The sequence below is a fragment of the Lathyrus oleraceus genome, chromosome 5, assembly GCF_024323335.1.
Source record: "Lathyrus oleraceus cultivar Zhongwan6 chromosome 5, CAAS_Psat_ZW6_1.0, whole genome shotgun sequence".
Taxonomy (NCBI): domain Eukaryota; kingdom Viridiplantae; phylum Streptophyta; class Magnoliopsida; order Fabales; family Fabaceae; genus Lathyrus; species Lathyrus oleraceus.
Window position 1 is genome coordinate 113,496,937 of NC_066583.1, and position 8,274 is coordinate 113,505,210.

Here is an 8,274-nt window from a genome sequence, read left to right on the forward strand (position 1 = left end):
TGCACAGGACTAACCCATTTGCTATCAGATATAGGATATATAATACCTGCTTCCAATAACTTGGTTATTTCCTTCTTTACTACCTCACTCAGGATCGGATTTAGTCTTCTCTGGTGTTCCCTAGAGGTTTTACAGTCTTCTTCTAACATGATGCGGTGCATACAAATAGAAGGACTTATTCCTTTAAGATCGGTGATGTGGTACCCTAGTGCGGTTGGGTACTTCCTTAAGATATGTAGGAGTTTTTCTGTTTCGAGTCTTCCTAGGTCTGCATTAACTATCACAGGTCGTTCAAGTTCTAAGTCTAGGAATTCATATCTCAGATTTTGGGAAGTGTTTTCAGATCAGGGGTTGGTTTGTTAAGACATTGCGTAGGATCCGGTGTTATTGCTAAACATTGGTTAGATCTGTCTTCTACAAGGCAGTCAGATGATTTGTCTTCTTCTAACTCTGCTTCTTTTATGCATTCATCGATGATATCCATGAAGTAACATGTATCTTCTATTGCAGGTGCTTTCAAGAATTGGGAAAGAATGAATTCAATTTTCTCTTCACCTACTTCGAAGGTGAGTCGTCCTCGTTTTACGTCTATGATTGCACCGGCAGTTGCTAAGAATGGTCTTCCCAGTATAATGGGTGTAATATCATCTTCTCTAATGTCCATAATTGTAAAATCAGTGGGAATGTAGAATTGACCTATGCGTACGGGAACGTTTTCAAGGATTCCTACAGGATACTTGATGGAACGATCTGCTAGTTGCACAGACATTTTGGTTGGTCTTAATTCTCCCATTTCCAGTTTCTTACATATGGATAAAAGCATCACGCTAATTCCGGCTCCTAAATCGCATAGGGCTTTGTCGATGACAAATTTTCCTATGTGACAGGGTATAGAGAAACTACCTGGATCCTTGAGTTTAGGGGGCATGTTTTGGATTATAGCGCTACATTCGGCAGGGAGTGTAACGGTTTCGCTATCCTCAAGTTTCCTCTTATTAGAAAGGATTTCTTTTAAGAATTTAGCATATGAGGGCATCTGCGTAATAGCTTCGGTGAACGGAATTGTAACGTTTAATTGTTTAAGGAGATCAACAAATTTTCTAAATTGGCCCGCATCTTTGGTTTTAACAAGCCTTTGAGGGTAAGGTATAGGTGGTTTGTAAGGTGGTGGAGGTACATAAGGTTCCTTCTTTTCTAGGGTTTCCTTATTACTCTCTTCCTTTTCCTTAGGTTCACTTTCCTCAGTTGATTTCTTAGGGTTTTGGTTTTCTATCCTTGGATCAGACGGTCCTTCCACTTCCGTTCCACTCCTTAATATAATTGCATGAGCGTGGCTTCTCGGGTTAGGTTGGGGCTGTCCAGGGAATGTACCAGTTGGGGCAGCAGTAGGTGCTTGTTGTTGAGCTACTTGTGATATTTGTGTTTCCAGCATTTTGTTATGGGTAGCCAAGGCATCTACTTTTCTTGCTAGTTGTTTAAGTTGTTCGCCAGTGTGTACATTCTGGTTTAAGAAATCTTTATTGGTTTGTTGTTGGGAAGCTATAAAGTTTTCCATCATGATTTCCAAGTTGGATTTCCTAGGGACGTTATTATTAGGCATGGATGGGTTCGGTTTCTGATATCCCGGAGGTATAGCTGGGGCTTGATTTGGAGACTGTCCAGGCGCGTACAAAGCGTTATTGCTCTTATATGAAAAATTTGGATGGTTCTTCCAATTTGAGTTATAGGTGTTCGAATAGGGGCTTCCTTGAGCATAGTTTACTTGTTCTGCTTGGATTCCTGTCAAGAGTTGACAGTCCGTAGGAGTGTGGCCTTGGATTCCACAGACCTCGCAATTCTGAGTTATAGCAACCACGGCGGCTGGAGGTGATACGTTTAAACTTTCAATTTTCTGGACCAAAGCATCCACTTTTGCGTTAACGTGATCAAGGTTACTTATCTCGTACATGCCAGTTTTCGTTTGAGGTTTTTCCACCGTTGTTCGTTCGGTTCCCCACTGATAGTGGTTTTGGGCCATGCTCTCGATAAGCTGGTAAGCATCAGCATAAGGTTTGTTCATTAATGCACCACCTGCAGCGGCGTCTATTGTTAACCTTGTGTTGTATAAGAGACCATTATAAAATGTGTGAATTACTAACCAGTCTTCCAAACCATGGTGTGAGCAAAGTCTCATCATGTCTTTGTATCTTTCCCATGCTTCGAAAAGAGACTCGTTGTCTTTTTGTTTAAATCCGTTTATCTGGGCTCTTAACATAGCTGTTTTGCTTGGCGGAAAGTATCGGGCAAGAAAAACTTTCTTCAACTCGTTCCATGTGGTGACTGAGTTGGAAGGGAGAGATTGAAGCCATCTTCTAGCGCTATCTCTTAATGAGAAAGGAAAAAGACGAAGTCGAATTGCCTCTGAAGTGACACCATTAGCTTTAACAGTATCAGCGTATTGGACAAATACGGATAAATGTAGGTTTGGATCCTCGGTAGGATTTCCAGAGAATTGGTTCTGTTGCACTGCCTGCAACAGCGAAGGTTTAAGTTCGAAGTTGTTTGCTTCGATTGCGGGCGGAGCAATACTTGAATGCGGCTCATCTTGCGATGGAGCGGCGTAATCTCTAAGAGCACGAGCTGGTTCTGCCATCTCGGTTATCGAAGGAAAAAGGTTTTTGAAATCAGGAAGTTCTATAGGAGGGAGATTGTTTGCAGCACGATATTCCCGAATTCGTCGTAAGACTCGGAGATATAGCTCCAAATCAGCTTTTGAATTCAACATAAAAGTTGTAGATCTTTCTCTTAGCTTTCCAACGCATGTCAGAACTTGGAAAACAGCATCCCGTAACTCAAGTTATGATCCGAACAGTGGATAGGTATCAAATAACCGCTAAAACTGAAAATAGCAAACGAAAATAGATTAAAGGCAACCATGAACTTAAATCTAAAAACATAATAAAATAGTAAAGGTTCAGGTGTTACCTCAAGAATTTTTTTATTTTTTCCTGGGGCTGGTTTTGTTACCTTCTCGGATCTCAAGGAAATTGCACTCACATTAGCATTAGGGCCTTTTGGATTCACAACTGTTTGAGCAGGAAGTTGGTTTGGACCTCGGGCTTGCTGCATGGCATTCATCGAAGTGGAAAGATGTCCAATCTCTGTCTGCAAAGTCTGAATACTGGAATCTGTTCATTGCTAAAATTGGAGATTGTTAACAGCCATTTGTTTGACAAGATCCTCCAATGAAGGTCCGGAAGGTGTAGAGGTGGAGACTTAGGGAGTGGTATGTGGTTGTGGCAGGGGTATGACTAATTGTTGTTGGGTGGACTGTTGGTTTCAATATCGAAGGTTTGGATGGTTCTTCCAATTGGGATGATATTTGTTGGTGGACAAGTCAGGAATGTTGTACCCTCTCTGATTGTTGCTTTGGTTGAAAAAGTTAGCTGCATATGCTTGAGGCAACTGAGTGACCGAATCATCTTGAAGAATAGAACATGTGTCAGTTGGATGTTCAGTAGAAGTACAAATACCACACAACTTTACTGTTTGAGGTTTAATCACTGCCATTTGTTTCACTAAAGAAGTAAGCTTTTCAATTCTGGTTTCTAAAGCCTTGTTGGAAGAGGAAACTTGAATGTCATTCACACCTTTTGTTTGGACCATATAATTATTTCTGGTTGTGAATTGTTGGGAGTTAAGTGACATGTTCTCAATTAGGGCTTTAGCAGCAACTGGAGTTTTATCAACAAGTGCTCCACCACTAGCAACATCAAGAATGTTTTTATCCATTGGTAACAATCCCTCATAGAAATACTGAATAAGCAGTTGTTCGGTAATTTGATGTTGAGGGCAGTTGAATACTAATTGTTTGAATCTCTCTCAATACTCAGCCAATGACTTATTTCCCTGTCTAATACCACATATATCTTTTCGGATTGATGCAGCCCTAGAGGTAGGAAAGTATCTCTCTAGGAAGACTCTCTTCAAATCATTCCAAGTCGTGACAGAATTCGACTCAAGATAATATAACCAATCCTTTGCAACACCCTGTAGTGAAAACGGGAAGGCTCTCAGCTTGATGTGATCTTCGGTGATTCCTTCAGGTCTCAATGGTGTAGAGCAAACAACCTGAAATTCCTTAAGATGCTTATGCGGATCCTCACCTGCAAGACCACTAAACCTTGGCAACAAGTGTATTAAACCAGATTTCAACTCAAAAGGAACAGTAACATCAACATATTCAATACATAAACCATTGTAATTGATATCAGGAGCAGCAAGTTCTCTCAGAGTTCTTTGGTCAGACATATTAAACTCAATAGAAAAAAATCAACAAAGAATGAGAAAACACATAACTAATTCAGCAATGCAGTAGCAAATAGGAAAATACCGACAATGTCCCTATTAAGAACAAACAATTGAAATACGTAAAAAACTATTAAAATAAAAGGGGGAAAAATACAAAAACACAAAAATTAATCTAATAACGTCAATTAAAATTTTTGAGAATTTTTTCGGAATTTTATGAAACTATCAAAACATAAAAAAATTCATAAAAAATAGGAAAATAAAGAATTTCGGATTTTTAGGATAACTTCCATTATTTAGTCCCTAAATAGAGGCTTTTGATCCTTGATTTTTTCCTAGTTAATCGACAAAAAATCGGAATAATTTGAGACAATTTTCTAAAAAAACAGATTTTTTTAATCTTAAAACGCAAAAAGACCAAAACACAAGAAAGTTAGGGCAAAAAAATGCTAAAACATAACACCTAAACCTATAATAATGGTTAATATCTACAAGAGTCCCCGACAACGGCGCCAATTTGATCTGCTGTCGCACACGGATCAAAAACGAGTAATAATATATAGTAAACGGAAAGCGACACCTCGAGTATCGTATCGCAAGGACTCTTGACAAATTAACCAAGTATGAAAACAAAATATGGGGGTTTCGATTCGATTTAGAATAAGTGATTATGAAAAGTGATTTAAAAAAAAATGATTAAAATTAGCGATTATAAAATAAGTCAATCTACTATTTCCGGTTTCCGGCTAATCATTGATTTTTACCATTCAATTCCCTAAGCGACTTCGATCTTTATTCGATTAAATTTCGATTGACAAGCGCAATAGATATATGACAGATTTATATTCCTATATTCCGAATTAAGCAAACGGATAAATACAATCGTGAATTAAGCAAACACGATTTACAAACGCAATTTAACGACAATGCGACGAAAACGGCGATTAATAGTTAGGAATGCAATCATACGAATTTAATCAAAATCATTCCACAAAATACAGATTAAGCAAATGCAATTTCATAGAATAGAATTGAAAGAAAACGAAATTAAATTGATAGAATAAAAACCTCAAAGCGTTGGAAATTCGATTACAGCAGATTGACTCTAGAAGATTAGTTTCTCTTCATGATCGCACAAAAGCAAAAATGTTATTATGAATAATGTGTATTTGCTACAGTACCGCGGATATCCTTTTAAACAAAATAAGGGTTTCACAAATAATTCAAATTGGGCCGGAAAACCTAAATTCGGTCCAACAAATGGCCCAAAAGAAAATATTTCCTAAAGTACGAAACTTAAACGAATTAATTGAGATGTATGCACTCCGAAACAGCTTTTGACTTCAACATAAAAGTTGTAGCTCTTTCTCTTAGCTTTCCAACGCATGTCAGAACTTGCAAAACGGCATCCCGTAGCTCAAGTTATGATTCGAACAGTGGACAGGTATTAAATAACCGCTAAAACTGAAAATAGCAAACAAAAATAGATTAAAGGCAACCATGAACTTAAATCTAAAAACATAATAAAATATTAAAATAAGCAAAATAAATTAGATAAATACCCAAGTACAATTATAGAAGAATGTGCATCAAAATGCACTGATCAATTACATTCTAGTTGAAAAATTGACTTCCTTCAAAATAGGCAAACCACCGTAATAAATGCACAATTCACATAAATTACTTTGAATATTGTCTTCAAAGTCTAGATTATATGTAAAATTATTATTTGTGGATACTTGAGATCGTCTAAACATTTATGAACATTGATGGCAGAAAGAAAATCATCCAGAACTGTGAGGGCACTTTTATCCGGTTGCTTAGGTGATGTTTCTGTAAATTGACCATACAGGAAAACAAAATAAATCAGACAGCCTTCAGATTGGATATTTAATCTGGACAGCTACACAGAGAGACTGGTAGATATAGATGTACAAACACATACACATAGGAAGAACAATGCAAATATTCAATACATATGTTACTGGCTATTGAACACAACTGGTCCAGCTTATAACCTTTAAATACAAAACAAATATAAACAATCAAAATTATAAATGAGCTTTGCAACATGTATACTTACACTAAGCATTTTACTCTTAGGAATTTCTGCTCAACTTCCTCCAACATATGCACATGTTCACAACAAATTTTCATGGTTATAAATGAGCACCAAGATTATCTATCAGACAATAAAACTCTGGGATGAGTGATCGCGACTTTATGAGTCGAAATTGGGGTACAAACTGCAAGTGCACAGTTCTATCGCGTAGTTTTAAAAGATATCGATCCCACAGGGACTTATGAATCGATATACCGTTATCTAAGGTTACTACGTAAAGCTAAGGTGAATAATGGTTGATTGTTTGGGGGCGAAGCTAAAAACTAAACTAAGATCTAGATTAAATATTAATAAATCGGATATCGGTATGTAGTTCGTCGTAATTAGGGAATCAATTCTTTGTCGGTTTCTTGGTTTTAAAATAAATCGTTTCAGTTAACTTTATTGATTAAAGGTTTTATCTCAAACTCTCGCTCTGTTGAATAAACCATGATTTTATGTTAATGTAGCTGTCACTTATAATTAAGTCAAAAACCACTTTTTGAAAGCAATAAAGTTGCAGAAACTCTTTTTAGGAAAACACTGACCGTTTTAAACACCCTTATCTCAAACTCTCGCTCTGTTGACTTAGGTTATACAATTAAACCCGAATGCTTAACTCTCGTCCTCACATTCAATCTTTAAGAATACTTTTTGGAAAAGGTCAGAATTTAATTAACTCTAAAACTTGCTCTCGCCCTGATCTAGAATTAATGCCTAATTTACACTGTCCAGTTAAAACCTCAAACTCTCGCTCTATTGATTTTAACTTCTTTATGTCTTTTACTTTTGTAAAAAATCTTGTTATTAAACCTGTAAATTGAGACCGTAAAAAGATTGATTTTAATTTTAAGTTTAATTAGACCGACTTAGTCTTGATCCCTTATTCCGCTTACTTTACATACCGATATCTAGGCGAATTAGCCAGACATGCTAAACAAACAAAAATACATATCATGCATAAACAGACTCATCCCAGGCAGATAATATAAATAATTAATAAAACAAAGCATTAAATAATGATTAAAGAACCTGAATGCGTTAAACAATAGTCTTGAACACTCCACCACAAGCCGGTAGGATTTGTTCTCGGATTCTTCAATTAAACAATAACTTAAACCAAGGAAAAATAAAAAAAAACTAGATTCTAACGTAAGGTTAGATCCGGTAAAAGTTGCACAATAGTTTCCGGTGTAGAAACTATTGTGCGAAAAGAATTAATTGAATGCTAGAAAAGAAAATAGAATTGCAAAAAGGTAAAACAATAAAAATTCTGCAAAGTAATACTATAAAAATATAAGCCTAAACTGCTGGAAGAAAAAAATGCGAAAACGGCAAAAGGCGTGGAAAATCTCCGAACCCAGAGCTTTCCCAATTAGCTGCTATTTATACTGCTACTTGTGTAACGGCTTTCCAAGGGTTTCCATATGCGCGGTCTTTTCGTTCCGAGGGTCAAGCGTGGAAATAGCTTTCAACGTGGTCAGTTGAGTTCCTAGTGCCAAAAATATAGGGGAATGGTGTGACGTCCGTCACACCATGTGTGACGCTCGTCACAGGAGTGTGCTTAGTGTGACGCTCGTCACAACCTTTGTGACGCCCGTCACAGGTACAACGTGCGCTTTCTTTGGGCTGGGCTTGGTCTTTGTTATTTGTTTCCTTTTTATTCCTTTTTACACCTCCTTTTCTTCCCTTTTTCACTTTTGCTTCAAAATGGATACCTGACATAAATAGAAAGGAAATACCGCATAATATCTGATAAAATGAGATAAATTAAAGTAAATGATAATATAATCTAATTGAATTAAGTCCTAAAATGTGATATAATTTCATGTTATCAATGAGCAATTTGCAATTTGCAATAATCAGAAACTTATTTTGTATTA

The 8,274-nt window shown here is 36.8% G+C and overlaps 1 pseudogene; it reads left to right on the forward strand.

The window, feature by feature from the left end:
• Nucleotides 1-2,147: 2,147 nt before the first annotated feature.
• Nucleotides 2,148-2,247, forward strand: LOC127089684 (uncharacterized; annotated as a pseudogene).
• Nucleotides 2,248-8,274: the final 6,027 nt, after the last annotated feature.